The 18,425-nt window shown below is 44.8% G+C and overlaps 1 pseudogene; it reads right to left on the bottom strand.

The window, feature by feature from the left end:
- Positions 1-18,103, bottom strand: LOC106487456 (glyoxylate reductase/hydroxypyruvate reductase-like; annotated as a pseudogene).
- Between the last annotated feature and the right edge of the window lie 322 nt (positions 18,104-18,425).

Below are 18,425 nucleotides of genomic sequence, written 5' to 3'. Positions count from 1 at the left end.
TCAGAGAAACACTTCCTTCTCCATAACCTCTCCCCTCAGTCCTACCAGTAAATTGTTGGCGGCTAACACAGCCATGGCATTCTTAGTACTTCATGTGGCACTCGCGATGTGTGGCAGAGTCACTGAAACAGAAAGGGAGCCAGAAGAGTCACTTCCCCCATGCCAAGTCCTGCAAGAGCTATTAATGAGCCTCACCCAAAGACATGGCTTTGCATGTACCCCTGCCAACCCCTGATTTGCACAAGGCAGATGTCCCCAAGCCCTGGTGCTGGCCTCAGGAAGGGAGAGGCTCCTGGTCTTTAGGGATGATGGATCAAGGGCCCTTGAGAATAAAGGATCTGTGAGAATCCCTGTGGGTTTCTGGACTGCCTAACCTGGAGGAAGTCTGTTTGGGAACCCCATGGGAGAGCAGCAGCAGCAGCCTGGCTGGGATTCTGACAGTGAAAGTTTACGGACAGGAGAAAACAGACTGCATAAAGGAGCAGGGAGATGGGATCTTTCCAGCAGCCTTTTACAGACTCAGCTAAACTTGGTGTGGAATCTAGATCCCAAGACATGAAAGAGGAATGGTGGATGGCAGACCTACCAGCTGTGTTTATAGCTTGTGGATGTCTCATGCAAGTCACACCTGCTACAGACCTGCCTGCCTGCTATGTTCCTGTGAGCTGGCAGAAGATTGAAACTTACAAGAACCCTGCAGGGCTTTTAAAGAATTTAAGAAGATGTTTTATTAAAGTCTGGCTAGATTCTTTTAGATGTTAATGCTCTGCTAGCTCACAACAGCAGGGTGGGCAAATGGAAGGATAGATAGAACAAAATGTTCAGGAGTATCCTTGTAGCAACCACTCACACAGATGCACATGCATATGCATACATGTACACATGCCAACATGGAGAGCAGAGCAGGCCTCAGTTTCAGGGGCACCCTGGTATGGAGATGGTGTACATACATACATACACGTGTGTGTGTGTGTGTGTGTGTGTGTGTGTGTGTGTGTGTGTGTATACGTACCTACACACATATATGTTTTGGGTACTTTGGGGGGACATTTTTCAAATTCCTTGCTACATCAGATTGTTATCCGTGAGCCTCTAGGACTGCCAGAGAGGCTGCTGTCAGCTACTGCCAATCATGCCTTTGAACTTTGACCCCCATCACTGTCGTCATTTCATAACCTAGTATAAGAAGGATCTCTGTATTGCTGCAACACATAATGCTCTAATATAATTATCAACCAGCCAAGGGCCTGGTAAGCCAAGGAAGTAAGGTGTGGTGGGAACCGCATCAGCCAGCATGTTCTTTAGGCATGGCTTTGCATCAAAGATGTCATTAAAACTGGGTTGATGATGGGCCATAATGGTTCTGCTGGGGGAACTTGGTGGATTTCTGGACAGGTTTATAAGGTGATGGGCCCTCCCAGATTCTGTTTCGCTGTGGTCAGCCAAGCTGGTCCCTGATCAAAACTGAGCTCTTGATCCCATTTCCCTTCTAGCTCTTGAGGTATCATTTGGGCACTTCACTGTCTGCTGACCAAGGGGACACATAAGAGACATAATAATACATCCTGAGGCGACCAAAACTGTATCTCTAAGCAGTGTATACCTACTCCAAAACAAAAGTGAGAACATGCTAGCCAACAGGATGTAAGCAGCCCAGCTTGCAGCTTGAAGAACAGCATTTTTCTCCTAAAGAGCCCTCGGTTCAGATACTCAAAGGACACTGCACAGCATCTCAGTTCTGACACATCATCCCCACTGCAAGTGTCTGTGCTAAGCTAATTGCCTCAACACAGGTTTCATTGATGGAGAAGGATTGCCACTGCCAGCAGGCAATTAATGCTACATATATTGGATGGTATTTTAGGATGAGAGGAATTCCACCTCGGGGCCTCCAGTGACTATGGTGGGAAGTTTCCGATGACCGGAGATAGGTAGAGTGAATCCTCCCCCAGTGATAAGACAAAATTTGCTGTTTAAAGTCTGATGGCCAGACCCTTATTTTGTGTGATTTAAATTTGCTGGAGAGCAGATCTGGCTCATCCCTGCTTTATGACCATGAAATGAACACAGGTAGGAAAAGGAGTGGGGAAAAAAAAATAGCAAGATATGACCTTGTTTAGAAAGGTGGAGGAAAAAAACAGGTACATTATCTTAGAGAATGAAAATAGAGTCATACCAGTAAAGGTAATTGCACCACAAAAGCATCAGTGGACAGAGCAAAAGCAGAGTTTAACACTGCAGCGTATAGAACCTTGATTCCTTCTGTTGCTACACAGTAGAAGTTCCACAGGTTAATATCAGTCAGGAGGCAGGAACAGTTTGCAACACACACTCACCACAGTTTTTAAGTTTAAAAAGAGGATGATCTGTAGGCAGAGGTTCAGGCACTGTAACATCCAGACCAGCAGCTGCAATATGACCATTGGCCAGAGCCTGGTGTAAGTCATCCTGGTTCACTACACCTCCCCTGTAGGGAAAACAGACTATCTGTCACTTTCTGGGCAGCTTCCCTCTGTCATTTCTCTAGGAGCTAAGAGCCTTCATTATCTGGTGAAAGCTTTAACAAGAGGGCTGGATAGAGTTGGAGTGCACAGCCATCTGATCTTAATGGCAGTTTTATAATAAACTCAGAGGCCAGGGACTTAACAGTACTTTTCTCCAGCATGAGTCATACTGTATTATATGTGGGATCAGCTTATCTAATGAGACTGTATTCTACTGATGGGATTTTCCTTTATCATGATGCATCTCTGCTCCCACAGTCAGCATGTTGTCAGATTATGCCAGCAAAAGCCTTTTTATTTTTAATAATTGCTTGAAAGTTTAGTTTATTTTACTGAGCTGGGATATCATTAGAGCTGACATCTTATCTCCCTCCCTGATCATGTAAGGATTTGTGTCAGGAGTATATGTGCTCCAGCATGACATCTCTGTGCTAATCTCGCAGCACAGTGGCTGCAGGATTTTTTTATTTTTTTCCTATCACCCTCACCTGCTTGTATTGATGAATATGGCAGTATCTTTCATTTGGGAGAACATGCTGCTGTTGCAGGTGACCTGTGTTTCTGGAGTCAGCGCACAACACGTAACGATGAACAACACGTAACTGAACACCTGGCCAGTTCCTCCAGTGGCACTGTTACAAGCAAAATGGAGATCCCCAGGAAGGATTTATTTACAAAGTAAAACACAGAATACTGCTAAAGGCCTGGGTTTATCGATACACTGAAATCCAGAGAGCAGATAAACTGCCTCCTTACCTGTGTGACTTCAAAGTCTTTACTACAAATCTGTGGAAACAATTTCCTTGGGTGTCTTGGCCCATCACCACTTTCCTGGGCCGCCTGTTCCAGCCCCAGGCCCGCACTGTGGGTCCCACTCAACAAATGCACCCAGTGCATGTCCTAAGATGTCTCAAATACTCACAACTCAGTGGCAGAAACTTGTGGTAACCTGATAAAGGCAAGAACAAGGGGATGCATGCTTCGCTGCATGCAGCTGACAATTGGTTCCAGCAATAAGCCATCCCTTCATTTTTAACGTGAAAATGTTTAACTCACAGCCTGAGCTCTACCACTTTGGGTCGCATCACCTGCATGTTTTGGTGACAAAATTTTTTGCATCGTGTGAACTGGCTGCAGTCTAGCCCTGGAATGTTTTTTCACTTTACAAGTCACAGCCCTCTAGGGTTATTCACTGCCTCTTGGAAATGTCATAGCTCTTCTGTCCCTTTGGAATGCAAAGGAGCTGTCAGTGTTGTGGTCTTAGACTGCATCTTTTGTATTGACGGTTCTGCAGGGTGGAGCTCAGCTCCTGCATTGGTCATAACTCTGTTATTACCAGGCCAGGCGCAAATGTGATTGCACTTGAGAGCACTTCTAACTCTCACAGTTCCTCCCTGCTCCAGTATCACACTGTCTCAAGCTGCGCTTAAAATCAAAGGTCCTAGAGTCATGGGATCGTGTTCTTTATTTTAAAAAGGCAGGAGCTTTGTGAGTGCAGGAACAAATGGAGCTTGATTCCCTGTGGAGTTCTGTCTCATGGATGACTGCCTTTAGTGTTGAAGGAGGTGCAAGTTCTCCCTGAAGTGTTCCCATGGGATAAGGAAGAATAAGGTGAAGGCACTGACCCAGGTGTCTGATAAGATCTGAGTTTGCAATACAGCCTTCCTCTCTGCTGGACACTGGCAAGGTCTTGGCCCTCTATGCACCTGCCTGTTAGCCTGATACCTGTAGAAATGTGGCTCACATCTCCAAATACAAATGAAAGTGCCACAACACTTCTAAACCTTCATACTTTTGAGCCAGTAATTTTAGAAGGAGGGGGAGACAGACCCCAGTGCCTAGTTTTTGAATAAGGTGGTGCAGTCTTAGCATCTCTTCTTTCAGTGTGGTTTCCTGCAGGGATGAGAGTCATAACATCTGGGTCTTGTTCACCCACCTCTGTTGGCTCTTACCAAATGTGTCTGAAATTTCTCTCTTCAGGTGAACCCCAGTCTGGCAGAAGTCCAGATTTCTCAAGCTGGGCAGAGGAGAGAGACCAAAGACAGGGCACCTTTGAGGGAAAGGCTGATGCCTGCATGCAACAGTTACCTGTCCTACTGATGCTGCCAGCTTGCCAATCAGCAAAAGCACAGGGCCAAGGCATCTGCAGTGTCAGTTGACTTCTGTTCTGCCAGCAGCTGTGGATATAGGAGGGAACTGGGAGTGCTGCCCCTGCAGATCCTGGGGCAAGAGAACTGGAGGTACTGGGACAGGACCATGAAGCAAGGTGCTGGAGGAAAGGGATTAGGGTTTCACAGGGGCTTCAGGAGGAGCTGCTGGGACACAGGAACATGTCTGTAGGAAATCAGGCAGGAGCATTGCCTCTGTGACAGAACAACTTGCTGATTCACATCCCCTGTACACCCAGTCAGAAAAATGGTAAATACTAACTCTGAGGCAGCTTTGAGGTCTCTCTGAGTCACAGGCCCTGAGTTACCACCCAGCCTTTGAGCCCCTCATGTGCACCCTCTTACCAAACTCTGCTGGGATTGCAGCAGCCATTTCGGGCTGGGGAGCAATGTTGGTGTAGAGGAACTTCTTGACTCCAAAAGACTTTAACTGCATGGCCACAGCTGTTCCTTTAAGAGAGGAGTTAAACCCATGAGGTCCCTGGCATTGCTGCTCAGCTGCTCTGCACTCTCCTCTCTGTGGATGGGCTGTACTGTACAGTGGGACAAGCTAGTGCCAAGTGCCTATGTCCTCAAGCTTTGTGGATCTCAGAAACCCACTGTCCTGCATGTGAGCATGCCAGAGGTCTACAGCAGGGACAGCTGCACGTGTGGCTTGGTGTGGGGAGGCTGAAGAACAGTGAGCAAACCCATTTCCACATGTCCCTCGCCTCAAGATGTTGCCAGAGGAACTGCTGGGAGAGGGAGACATATACACTGCAGTTTCCATCCTGACTCCTAGACCTGTGTTCTTTTCATTTAGAAACCAGTACTGAGCCCAGAAGGGGCAGTTGTCTCCCAAATGAAGGATGAAAGGGTAAAAGTCTCACTGTGAGCTGAACTGCACCTGAAGGGAGCTTAGTGATCTTGGACAAGGTTGTGATGGCCCCAGGAGGGAAAGAGCCACAGGGGAGCCCTGTATTTTGCTAGCTCACCTTGGGTATGCAAAAGCACTACAAACGGTCAAAACTGCTACTCCTCCCATCTCTTCAGATAGAGATGAGGCAGCACAGCAGTGAGGGTTTTTTTATTGAAAATATGGAAAACAGCAACATTTTGGCTGGCCCTTTTTTAATAGGAAATTTTATAGATATGGATATATATATATTTATAGTCATAGATCTATAAAAGAAAATTTATATGTATATACAAAATTATAAAGGTCATAAAATGAAGAGTTTTGAAAATGGCATTTTTTCTGCCTTACTTTTAAAATCATAGGTTGTTTAGGACCAGCCTTAACTTTATTGAAATACTTGTGTCATTTTATGGGTGTGACTATCTCATCCAGAACACACAATGCAGAAATTTTGGCCAGTTCTGTACACAGCCCTGTAGGAAAGCTCTCCAGGGGATGTTGTGACTCACCTATGCATCCAAGACCCACTATCCCCACGGTGCTGTCAGTCAGACCATAGCCACACATCCAGAGAGGTTTCCAGCTGCCCCAGCAACCACTTAAAAACAGGCACAAATCTATTTCAGCCAAAAGCTGTGTGGGCACTTCTGCTTTTCCCATGACAGTGGAGTGCAGTAGCTCAGCAGCTGCAACAACTTTCTTTGGCTCTGGGGTAATCCATTCCCACACCCTTTTCCCAAGGCTAGCCCATCCCAGCTACTTCAGAGATAACTTCAGAAACCTTATAGAGCATGGAAGTCAGTAAGTCTCCTCAAGAATATTTCATCCTAACCCCTGTTAATTTGCACTTTACTTGTGCTCAAAAATTGTGCCCTTCACAAAACATGAGCAGTAGCTATTTTTAAGCTTGAACAGCCTCTTTATGTGAAAGAATATTTGGTCCCTTTGGGATCCTTTTGTTGCCTGGTTCAATGATATGTTATAGCCCTAAATGAAGTATGAACTCTTGTCTCCTCAGCATTACACTGGATGTCATTCTACTTGACCTTGTCTTCTTGTTCTTGTCTTGAGAGACAAACTGGACAGAAATTCAGAGTTTCTTTCTCTCTCTCTCTCTCTTTAATTTTTGATAGATATGTTATATATATGTATGTGTGTGTATAAATATAAATATATATAATCTATGTTTAATTTTTTATGCATCTCCTCAAATCCATTTCTTCTAGGTGAAATATCCAGTTCACTCTATCTCTCCACAGCATCCCCTGCGCTATTCTCGCTGGCAAGCTTTCAATCCCTTTGTATATGCTGTGAAGGCTGAGTACAGGGCAGTGTAAGGCTTAGCCATGGCATATTTAGCAATTGCAGTATTTTGATCCCAGCTCTTTTGCTTCTGAACCTTTTTCCTGCTGTGTTTCGGCAGCTGTCTTCTTGGCTGCAGCAGGCTGTTAATAGAAGTTGCTCCAATGAGGTCAGCACAAACATCCCCACTCTTCACTGCTTTGCATATGCCACTGTCCTCTGCCATCATATTTCCCAGCAACATGCCTTTGTTGGCTCCTTCTGAAATTCTGCACAGTCTCCCTCAGTCCTTCTAATCTGAAGAAACTTTTTCACCTCTCCTGGCTGTATCACACTTCACTTCACCCCAAAGTTTCAGATCATTGAAAAGATTAATCAGTCTCTCACTCCTGACCTGGCATCTTTCTTGTTATCTTGACACCATGGTGAAAGCTGACCTGTACATTTTGTTTTTACTAGCTGGTTTGTTTCAGACTGGAGACAACTTTACCTCTGGAAAACTCTGAAGAAATTTGCAAAAGCTTTTTTTGAAGTAGAAATAACAGAGATGAACAGATTCTACTTCTTCCTCCACTTTGCTGACATATGGTCAAACTTCAGGAGCAGTGAGGACTCTGGATTCTCCAAAGACAGGTCTAGGGCCATCATTTCTTTCTCCTGTGCTGTTTTTGCCTTAGCAGGTGTAACATCTGTAATATAGAATCTGTAAAAGCCCTGGTTTTGGAATACCCCCCTAGAACATTGTTTCAGGTTTCCCATTTTGGGGGGCTGTTTACTTCCCAACACTTTGATCTTGCTTTCTTTTCTTGTGGTGGACTCAACACAAAAAGTGCCAGCAGGCAGTTTGAATAAGGAAGTAACAGTAATAGTTACATCTTAGCTTCATTCACAGCCTCCAAGAGCTGACGAGATGTTGCTAGAAGAGCCACTGTGAGTTCAGCAGCTGCTTCTGTCAGTACATCTGGTGTATATCCTAACCGGATACCTTTACAAGGAAGCAGAAATATCACCTACAGGTGATACACACCAGGAATTTGATGGGATTCTGGGAGTGCATGTCAGGGCAGGATGAAAATGATCACAAGCTTTTGGCATATGAAGGTGATGTCCTTTAAGATATGAATCATCCCTGGCAAAGCTTACAGCTTTCAAGAGAATAAAGGAATACAGACATGTGACAATTCCCTGTGAAAAGTCACTAAAGCAGTTGAGTGTCCATTGTGAGCTGGAAATGCACCATGAGTTTTGAGAAAGAGCCAGGGTTCTTCAGGAAGCACTGAGGGAGAGAAATGTGTTGGCTTGGGAGCCTGATTTGCTGGGGACTTTATGTCAGCATGGACTAGAAAAGCACCCCCAGAGGGCTGGTAGTCAAATCTACTCAAACATACACCCAGCAAAATCACCAATCACTTCTTAAAGCAAAGCCGATGTGTTTGTTTTCATCTGGTTAATTAATAACTCCACCTTGGGGCATGGCTGTATTCCCACTTCAGGACTTGCTATATGTTTCCAGGCTCAGAAACAGCATACCATGAAAAACTTTGACTCTTGGGAGGAGCTGGGGACTGCACTCTCTGCTCATGTGGCCAGAAGCTGTAGCAGTAAACAGCGGAGAATAATTTCATTTCTCAGATGCTTAGGTCTTCCAGGGTGGAAGGGAAACCCTCAGGGGAACAGCTGTGCCTTGCTCCAGGACTCACAGGGGCACAGACACAGGGAGGTGATCTCCATGACAAAAGGCCAGAGCAGGAAGCCCATACATCCTGTGTTCAATCTGTTCAGATAACTGCTCTTGGAACCACCTGGTTGAACCTGCAGTGGTGGGAAGGGTTGGTAATGGTGTTGAGAGCAGCCCATACTAAGTGAGAGGAGTCTGTGGCCATGGCTTTGTCTTTTTCCTCATCCAGATGGAGCACAGTGCTCTTGTCCACAGAGAGAGAGGGGTCAGGTGTGTTTTCCATCACTGGCAGAAGTCCTGAGCCATTCAGCAGTCTCTGCTGCTCTTTCCAGGTGGGGAAGGGGCTGGATGTGCTGTTGTGCTTGGCCTATAACTGGAGAAAATCTGTAACACTCACCTTTTCTTCAGCTCCTCCAGGGAAACACGATCATATCCCACTGACATGGTGCTGACCACTCTCAGGCTGGTCCCTGTCATTTCAAGAGAGCTGGCAGTGAGGTTCCTACAGCAGGAGTTTGGCAGCCCCAATCTGGATCTATTGCTGACAAACCCAGTAATCTTCTGCTAGAAATGACCATCCTATGCCAGAATCTCTCAGTCTGGCAGCACTACCACTGTCCCTTTCAGGAAATTAGAACCTGATCAGTCAGTCACTGAGACCCATATTCAATGATTGGCTCGGTGTAAGTTACTTTTCTTGCCAAAGAAGGCCCAAGTGAGGATAGAATTTCCTCCTCTGCTCCAGAGGAGCATGTCCATTCCCTCACGGCGCTGCCTTCCAGGAGCATCCTTTCCCAATATGTGACTGCAGCACAAAAAGACAAACCAGGCTGGAAACTTGGACACAGCTGGATATTACTGTGAGACTTTTAGTTTTGTCTTAAGCAGTTCTGGCTCACCTGCCACATCAGAGCCCTGCTTAACCACCTGTACCTGCTGCATCCAGAATTTCAGCATCTATCCTCTCTGACAGCAGACAGTAGAGGCCCTGGATCCCAGCCACTTTCTTCAGGAGCTCTGAGTGGGGAACTGGGTCATCAGAATCCCATTGCTCCAGGTGTGGAGATGGGACTGTGAAGAGGATCAGACATTCACAAAATTCACAAAATCCCTCTAGCTCCCTGCTCTTTCATCCTATAAAAGCTGGATTCTCAGGTAGGGTAAGGGATTTGCAAAGCTCTGTAAAGGTATTAGAGGCCTTGTAAGGATAATAAAGGCTGAGGCACAGAAGCAAGGACCCACAGAGGTGTGCTGTGAGATGGGGCTTATTGCTCCATCAGTCACTCTTCCTGCCACTGTTGGCATCTCTGATGACAGGAAGATTTTGATGCATGAAAGGACCTCTGAATGTGGTTCCCTGGGGCCTCCAAAGATGACAGCACTCATCTCTCCTGGTTCCCAGTCTGTTGCTTCAACCACTGGTTTGTGCTGCCTGTTGACATCTACACACATAAAGACAGGACCTCCGTGCCCCATAGAGAGCCACAGCCCCTCCTAGGGTCACTCCGCCAAATATATTTACTTCCCCACTGATCTTATCCTTTACTTCCCTTGAATCTCTAAGTGTCCCTCCTAGGCTAGAGGTATTATGAATAGAAGCATGTCACCCACATGGCTAGGTCATTAGGCCAGCAAGAGGCTAGACTTTTAAATTAAATTTTGCATTTAAAGTCTGGTTCTAGCCACTAGCCTAAGTCTTTCTTTCTTTGACATTCCTGCATTTCTAGCTGTGCACCCAGCACACACCAGAGTTATTTTTTCTCTTTTATGCCATTTGCACTGCTAAAGATTTTGCATAGGGATCAAAAATTTGTCACCACTGCTTCAGAGTTTGTGACATTCAGAAGTCTATTAACTAAAGTCTGTTTTTACTGAAGGGCAAATGTGTTAGGGCTGTTACACTATTACTACAAAATTATTTTTAAAACATTTTCAGAGGTTTCCTGTAGGGAGGAAAAAACACTGTCTCCATTAGGGATATCAGCCAGACCAGTTTCTTTAATCCTTCTTAAGGCATAACTAGGATTTTGTGATTAGGAGCAAGCAGAATCTTTGGATGCTACTGTTCTGAGAAGCAATATTTTAATTTTCCTTTCTTAAAAGAGCCTACCGCCATCTTTGAAAGAAGGCCTAAAGCTCCAGCAAAAAAGAATTTGCAGCGGATGGATAAAACTAAGCACCAGTTACTTTTGTGATGGTGACTTGGAAGGATCCATCCCTAGGCTGGGGCACCTTTGTGCCAGCCAAGGGTCTGACAGAGGAGTCACACAGCCCCAAATCCTCGGCTGCCTGGGTTAGACCTTGGAGAGCTCATATGTGGCTAGTTGTTGCCAACTTCTACCTAGATTGCTCACTAAACAAGACCAAACCACAGCCAATGGTTTATCTGCTGGGGTAGCCAAGTGGCAAAAAGGCAGAAGGAATGGGGCTTCTCATGGATTTTCAAAAGCAATTGGCCTTTTTTCTGGGAAGACTGAAAAGGTATCATGTACACCTGGGCAGCTGAATAGCAGCAAGTTTCAGTGTAATGAATGGAGTGCATGAGGCTGAGCCCTCTGTCCAGGCCTGGAGTGACTCCAGTCAGTCGAGCCTCCAAATCCTTTAGAGGGACTTTGGCTCACATGGTGGTTTTCTGGATAGCTTCAAAGACACCTCCCATCTGTCATGCTGCTGGAAGAAAGGAGGAGGATTTTTTTTTTTTTTCACCTGAAATAGAAGTTTATCAAAAACTTCTTTGTTTTTTCTTTCTTTTTTAAGAAAAGAAACACTGAATGAATTTTGCAGGGTGATTTGGAGTGCTGGAGGAGAGGAAGCAAGGGAAGAGAATGATTCTTTTTTGAAACTGGGTTTTCTTTTCCTTCTGCCTTCTGAAGAGAACTCTTTACAGATTGAAAAAAAATGTAAGGAGACAATATGTTTTTACTATCCTCGTGAAACAAAAAGTGAATGCAAATCTTTGAGCTCAAGTAAAAAACACTTTATTTTCCATTAATGTTGTCCTGCAGTGAATCAGAAATTCCTCAGGCATTAAAAAATGATACAGAATTTTTTCTAGGAGAGAAGAAAGAAAATTTTACAGGAAAATGGGGAAAAGGGGACCCCATCTTCCCAGCCTTTAACTTCCATTGCTGGTGAAATGCTGTGAGTCTCTATATTTTCTAATGACTGTCTGTCTCCATTTGCTTTGATACAATGACAGGATGAGCAAGCTGTTTAAATCACTGAAGAGAACGATCACTATTCTCTTGACTTCAGTGGAGATCTTCCCTCCTGCCTTCAGGCATGCATCGGAAATGGATGAACTGCAAAAGAAAATAACCCCATTGTGCAAGATGGTGCAAGAGGGATATTCTAGGTTCATCTTCCTCTCCGACTGTCTCGTGGCTCTGCCATCATCCTGTTTCTGGCAAAACAGACAACAGTGGGCTCCCTCCACAGTTTCTTTCTTTGCTTTGGGATGGACAACTAAGGTCCGCTCTGCTGAGGAGGCAGTTCCTCCCCAGCAGTGCCACAGGGCTGCCCCACACAGCACATCATCTCAATCCGGTCAGGAGAGAAGGCATTGACAGAGCTTGTGTATTCAAGATGGCACAGTGCTTCTTCTTATTATGCCTGTATCTTGCTAGTTAGATTAGGCTCTTGCTTTCAGGAGCGATACAGAATCACTACGTTTACACACATTCCCTGAGGCAGCATCCAGTACGCAATGGCAGTGAAGTGGGATGGTCGGTTTTACCATACCTTCACTATCCACTCTTGCTTGCTATCATGGGCAAGATGTCAATGCCCATTCAGATCCAGAGGAACTGTATGTAGCTCCAGTGTCAAGGCAGTAACTTGTAAATTGCAACATGAATGATGGCTTCCAGAATTAGGGGTTTCGGGAAAATACTGTGAGCTACATTAATGATAAGTAATTTAGAGACTGTGCTGGAGCCAAGAGGGCTGGGTGCAGTGGAACTGAATGCATCAGATTGTGTCCTACCAATGAGGCATAAACTTTAGACACAGAAGTCAAATGTCAACAGGTGCTAAATGCCGGGTGACAGAACAACAGACAGAAAAATTCTCCTAAAGGGGACAGCTGGAAAAAAGGAAAAATAGCAGTAAATGCATCAAAACTAGAGTGGTGGCACATCTGAGAGTCAGAATGCATCTTCCTGAAGCTGTGCACACTCCCCAGACTCTGCTTGTTGCTTGTTTAGGCTACCAGTGGACGTGACTAAAGATTAGAAGACTGATTGGGCCATGCATACAAGATACAGCTAGCTCAGTGATGGACTGGAGCATACAGAACTTGGCAGTTTTGTTGACAGTAGAAAACTGATTTGGGTGAACAAAAATACTGCTGAGATTTGCATGAGTTCACCCTCAGCAAGTGTGCCGACAATACAAAACTGGGAGGAGTGGCCGATACACCAGAGGGCTGTGCTGCCATTCAGAGAGACCTGGACAGGCTGGAGAGCTGGGCGGAGGGGAACCTCATGAAGTTCAACAAAGGCAAGTGCAGGGTCCTGCACCCAGGGAGGAATAACCCCATGCACCAGTACAGGTTGGGGGCTGAGCTGCTGGAAAGCAGCTCTGCCGAGAAGGACCTGGGAGTGCTGGTGGACACCAAGTTAAGCATGAGGCAGCAATGTGCCCTTGTGGCCAAGAAGGCCAATGGTATCCTGGGGTGCATCAGGAAGAGTGTTGCCAGCAGGTCGAGGGAGGTGATCCTCCCCTTCTACTCAGCCCTGGTGAGGCCCCATCTGGAGTACTGCGTCCAGTTCTGGGCTCCCCAGTACAAGAGGGATGTGGCACTCCTGGAGCAAGTCCAGCGAAGGGCTACAAAGATGATTAGGGGACTGGAGCATCTCTCTTATGAGGAAAGACTGAGAGAGCTGGGCCTGTTTAGCCTGGAAAAGAGAAGACTGAAAGGGGATCTTTTGTATACAAATATCTGAAGGGAGGGTGTCAAAAGGATGGAGCCAGACTCTTTTCAGTGGTGCCCAGCGACAGGACGCGAGGCAACGGGCACAAACTGAAACACAGACAGTTCCATCTGAACATGAGGAAAAACTTCTTCACTGTGAGGGTGACAGAGCACTGGAACAGGTTACCCAGAGAGGTTGTGGAGTCTCCTTCTCTGGAGATATTCAAAACGCGCCTGGATGCAATCCTGTGCAAAGTGCTCTAGGTGACCGTGCTTGAGCAGGAGAGTTGGACTAGATGATCTCCAGAGGTCCCTTCCAACCTCAGCGATTCTGTGATTCTGTGAAATTGATTTGATCAGAAAACAAGAGTCCTTTAACATAGACAACCAAACCCCCAAACTTCCTGCACACAGAAGTATGTTTTGTTTTGGAGGCGAAACAGTTCAGCTGAAGTGTTCCAGCTTTTGTCCTTGAATGGATGTTTCAGGTGTAAATAAATTTCCACCTATCTGAAACAATGGTTGAAGTTTCAGGAGGCAGATCACTTTACTTGACCCAAAATTCTTTGCTGGAAAGGTCTTGAGAATATGCCCAGAACACTCAGTTGGTAATTTTGAAAATAAATTAGAGTTGATAGACTCAAAAATAATGTGTTGATTATTTTGTACATTATTTTTTCGGTACATGGCAGGTGTTCCTCACCTCTGCTCAGAGGAAGGCCAAGCATGCAAATTTATTTGAACTTATGATTTTTCTCCAGCAGTTCATGGTTCTGTGTATGCCATGGGTGGGGAAGTGCTGCCTCTCTGATGTTTTTCCTGGAAACCTTATCCTCTACAGTCAAAGTAGCCACATATGTTCTGTTAGAAGGAGATTAGTAAAGCACCTTGAGATTTAATGAGGAGTGGGTGCTGACTCTATGAAAATTCATGGTTGTGTACTGGCATTGGCTTGGCTGGAGTTTGTGTGGGTTTAAAGTCCTTGTGAAGATTTTTGAACTCTCCTGAGTTCCAGTCATTGCTTAAATGATCACTGCTGGCCCATCCAAATATGTACTGAAAGAGTTTTTTTTTTTTTTCAAATAGTGTTATTGAAAAGCAAAATTTCCTAGAAAGATTGTGTTTTCCTTCAACACTTTAGTTTTTTTCTTCAAATGAGAGAAGAAATTGATCTCTGTAATAAGAAGCTAATATATACCAGATCTAGTAAAGCACTTTCTAACAAATTCTAAAATTGTCTTCCCTAGGAAGAACGCTTGGGTTCTTCCTGCATGCTGTTAATTCTAGATACTCTTGAAAAACTAACTCTTAAAATTTTCCTTGCCTTGACATTTTGATGCATACTGGGATTTCCTTCTCCTTTGTGTTGCTGGTTCAGCACTGTCCATTTATGTGCCAGGTCTTTATGTGCTGGCTTGTCTCACTGAAGTCCAATGACTGACCCTGTGCCCCTCTTCTCAAACTTTTCTTCCCCTATTCCCAATTGCTTTGGTCAAATAATAGAACTTTTCTTGAATGAAATAATTTGAACACAAAAACACTAATAAGAGAAATAGATACACACACACACACACACACACACACACACACACACACACACAGTTTGCAGGTATTTTGTTTGAGTTTTCTCAGCATTTTTTGAGCAGTTTGAGAAAAAACAGTAATTTTTTCAAAAAAAGAAATCTCCACATATTTTGTTCCTAGGTCTTTCTGGTGCCTCTTCTTACCTGTGCAGTACTTCCAACCTTTCTTTGTGTGCTTGGGCTGCAGATTGGGCAAAGTCCCTGCACAAAGTTTGTACACAGTGACAGCTGTGGGCTTGGGTAGGAGTTCAAAGTTCTGTTTTGCTGTGTTACTTACACCTAGTGAGCTAGACATTCAGCTGTTCAGCAGTTAATTCCCCTCTGGATCTAATTAAGATTCACCACTTAACTTCTCAAAGACAAATAGGTTCTTTCAGAAAAAACAGAACAAAACAAAACATGGCATTCATTTACCACTCCAGTCTCATGAGGGATTTTTCCTGTTAAGCAAAGGGCCTGCTGGATCTGGGTGTGAAATGCATACTTGGGTAGCTTATTTCACTGACAGGTATTGTTCCTATTGTGCTTGTGTTTTCTGTGTTAGAAAGGGCTATGGAAAGATTTAGAAATATCTTCACTCCCCACTGTGGCAAGGCATTGTAGTGAAAATTGTCCTCCATGCATTGGTTTACTGCAACTCTAACATCTCAGAGGAGGCCTGTGAGATGCAGCAGGTAAGCTGCCACCACAGTCCACCTGAATTTCACTGGGACTAGCCTGTATAATTGCAAAGGGGTTTTATAGTAGCCATAAGACTCAAGCCCCATTTGCTCTAAATGTCATGAGTCCCTGTGCATTGAGCACATGCAGCAGGTCATTGCAGAGGTGCCCAAGTTGGTGCAAAGGCACTTTTTGACTGCTGAACTGCCTGCAGAATTTCAGACTTGGAGACCACTCTCACCATGCTAAGCAATCAGAGGAAGGGGATGTTACAAAGACTGCTGCAACTCAGCAACAGGAAATCCAGTATGTTACACTCATGCAAGTTAATGATTCCCCCAGTGTTGCAGTCAGCACAACACCCTTCTGGAGCCTCAGCAAATGTTCATGTCCGTTCACAGATCTCCTCTGAATTTTTTCCATTCCCTTTTGCAGGTATACTCACAGTCTCACCTCCCTCAGGATCTTTGCTCCTTCAAGAGGAATCTACCTTGTCACACAGATTCTGGGCAGCTGCTGCCTGGCTGCCTAAGCTGCCTGAAAAATCACAGCAGATGATGTGAAACCCTGATGCCAGGACCTGCTTCAGCCATCTCAAATGCCCAAGAAGTCCCATTGCAATGAAGAGGCTCCCAAATGCACTGAAAGGAGGACTTTGGACAGGAAACTTTTATGTCAACCCAGCAGCAACCAGAAACCTGGCAGTTGCCTTCCCACTGGAGCAAAGGCTGGCCAATAAGAGCTGAGCTTGGACTTGTTTGCCTGGGACGACCCTTCATCAGATAATACTTTTCCATCCTTCCTAATCCAAAAGTCCCAGTGCAGCAAGGTCTGCTGCACAGAGCAGACCTCAGATCTGTTTAATGGGGTATTGCATCCATGCTAATTTTCATATACAGGAGAAAAACAGCCACAAATTAATTTCTGTAGGACAACTGATTAAGTTTTACTCTTCAGTGAGAAGCATTTTTCAGGCTCTACTACATGTTTGGAGTTAGTTCCCAGAATGAATGGGAAGAGTTACTTCTTTGGGAAGTAACAAAGATGAGGACTCTTGGGTTACAAATTTTTAGGAGGCAGCATGTGAAAAAAAAGAATTTCTACTCATGCAGAAATACACTGATCTGGATTAACTCCCTCAGTTTCTAATGGGAATTAATATGGAAGTGGAAAACTGAATCTCATGCTATGGCTTGCAGGGGAAATTTATTTGAATTTGTGTGTAAAAACAGCAGATGTGAATCTGGGAAGTGTCTTGTTGGACTCTTCCTGGAAGTGTCTCCATGACAGTGGCTGAGTCACTGCTTGGAAGCTGAGAAGCTTAATTCATCCTTGTTCAGGTGAATGAACAGACTTAAGGTCTCCTGGAGGTTGGCTGAGTAAAGAAGTGTGTGGCATGGCCTTCCCTACAAAGCTTGTTCCTGCTTTACTTTTTCTTTGGTTGGGTTCTGATCCAGTTGGTCAAACATTGACTGTATGAGGTAAGAAGGAGTTGTTTCAGTTCAGTAGATTTTTTTCTTTTTCTTTCCCCTAAAAATGTCATTTTTAATAGATATTGTTTTTTTGTTTTCCACACCAAAACTGAAAAACTTCAGTTAAAATCCAAATCCTCCAAGAGAGAAACAATTAATTCCCAACTCTTGTTTTTAGACAGCAGAAATCTAGTATTCAACATTCTCTGTGCTGGCAGGGAGGTAGCCTAGCCTGGTTTGTGCTGCAATCAGTGGAGCTATATTGCCAGATATGCTACAAATCTAGCCAGTCCAGTTAACAGCAGGTTCCCACTGATGCCAGGGGCTATTGTAAACACATCAGGGCAAAATCTCAGAGGTCAGTATTTGATGGTGCCTAGCACAAAGATAACACGGACTAGGACTGTGATTCCCACTACAGCTGCTGTCCCAAGGTGTCAGTAATAGGGCTGTTCCCGAGCTCTGGACTGTGGTTCACTGGCATAAGGGAGGCACCAGAATGGCACGCTCCAGCGGGTTCACAAAATCAGTACCAGTTTTTCTCGCATGAGTGGCCCCTGCTCTTGCAAGAAATGAATGGTTTACACTGGATGGGAAAGGCCCAATGAGGAGAATGGGCAAGGCAAGGCAATGGAAGGCAAGACAAGGTACAAAAGGAAAGAAGGAAACTTTTGGGATTACTTCTGGAGCAGTGGAAGTCCATGCAGAGAACACATTTCAGGATGATGGGAGCACTATCCCTCTTTTTTTAAGTAGAGTGTGCTCAGCTGGGGTTCATTGGCTCTGTCCAGGGTTGTCATTCTGAGCTACCCCAGCACAATGTTTAGCTCTAAGTATGTGCATCAGTCCATTTAGATGTTGAACCTGCATACCTTGGACCGATGGCTTTCCTCTCTCCAGAACTCTCGTCTCTGTTCACCCATGGTCCCTTTTTCCTGAAAAAAAAGCTGCAGAATGAGTTCATTAGATGGGGTCTGAGGTTCCCAAGATGATGGAAAGTTCATTAATTCCAAAATTCCTCCTTGTGCAGGCTGCAGTGACAATGAAGGCCCTGGGATCAGTGTTCCTTTCCAATCATTTTGTTATAGATCTCATCTCGTTACAAGATAACCTATCATTTTTGAGCTTAGTAGATGATTTTCCACCCTGGATAATGTTACTGGATTTGTGTTGCCGATTTGGTTTTCCGGGGATTTAAGGGCTCCTGAATGAAATTAGTCAAGGAGACACTTAACACCTGTTTTT

The sequence above is a fragment of the Apteryx mantelli genome, chromosome Z (assembly GCF_036417845.1).
Source record: "Apteryx mantelli isolate bAptMan1 chromosome Z, bAptMan1.hap1, whole genome shotgun sequence".
NCBI lineage: Eukaryota > Metazoa > Chordata > Aves > Apterygiformes > Apterygidae > Apteryx > Apteryx mantelli.
Note: the sequence above shows the minus strand (reverse complement) of the source record. Positions and strands in the feature narration are given on the sequence as shown.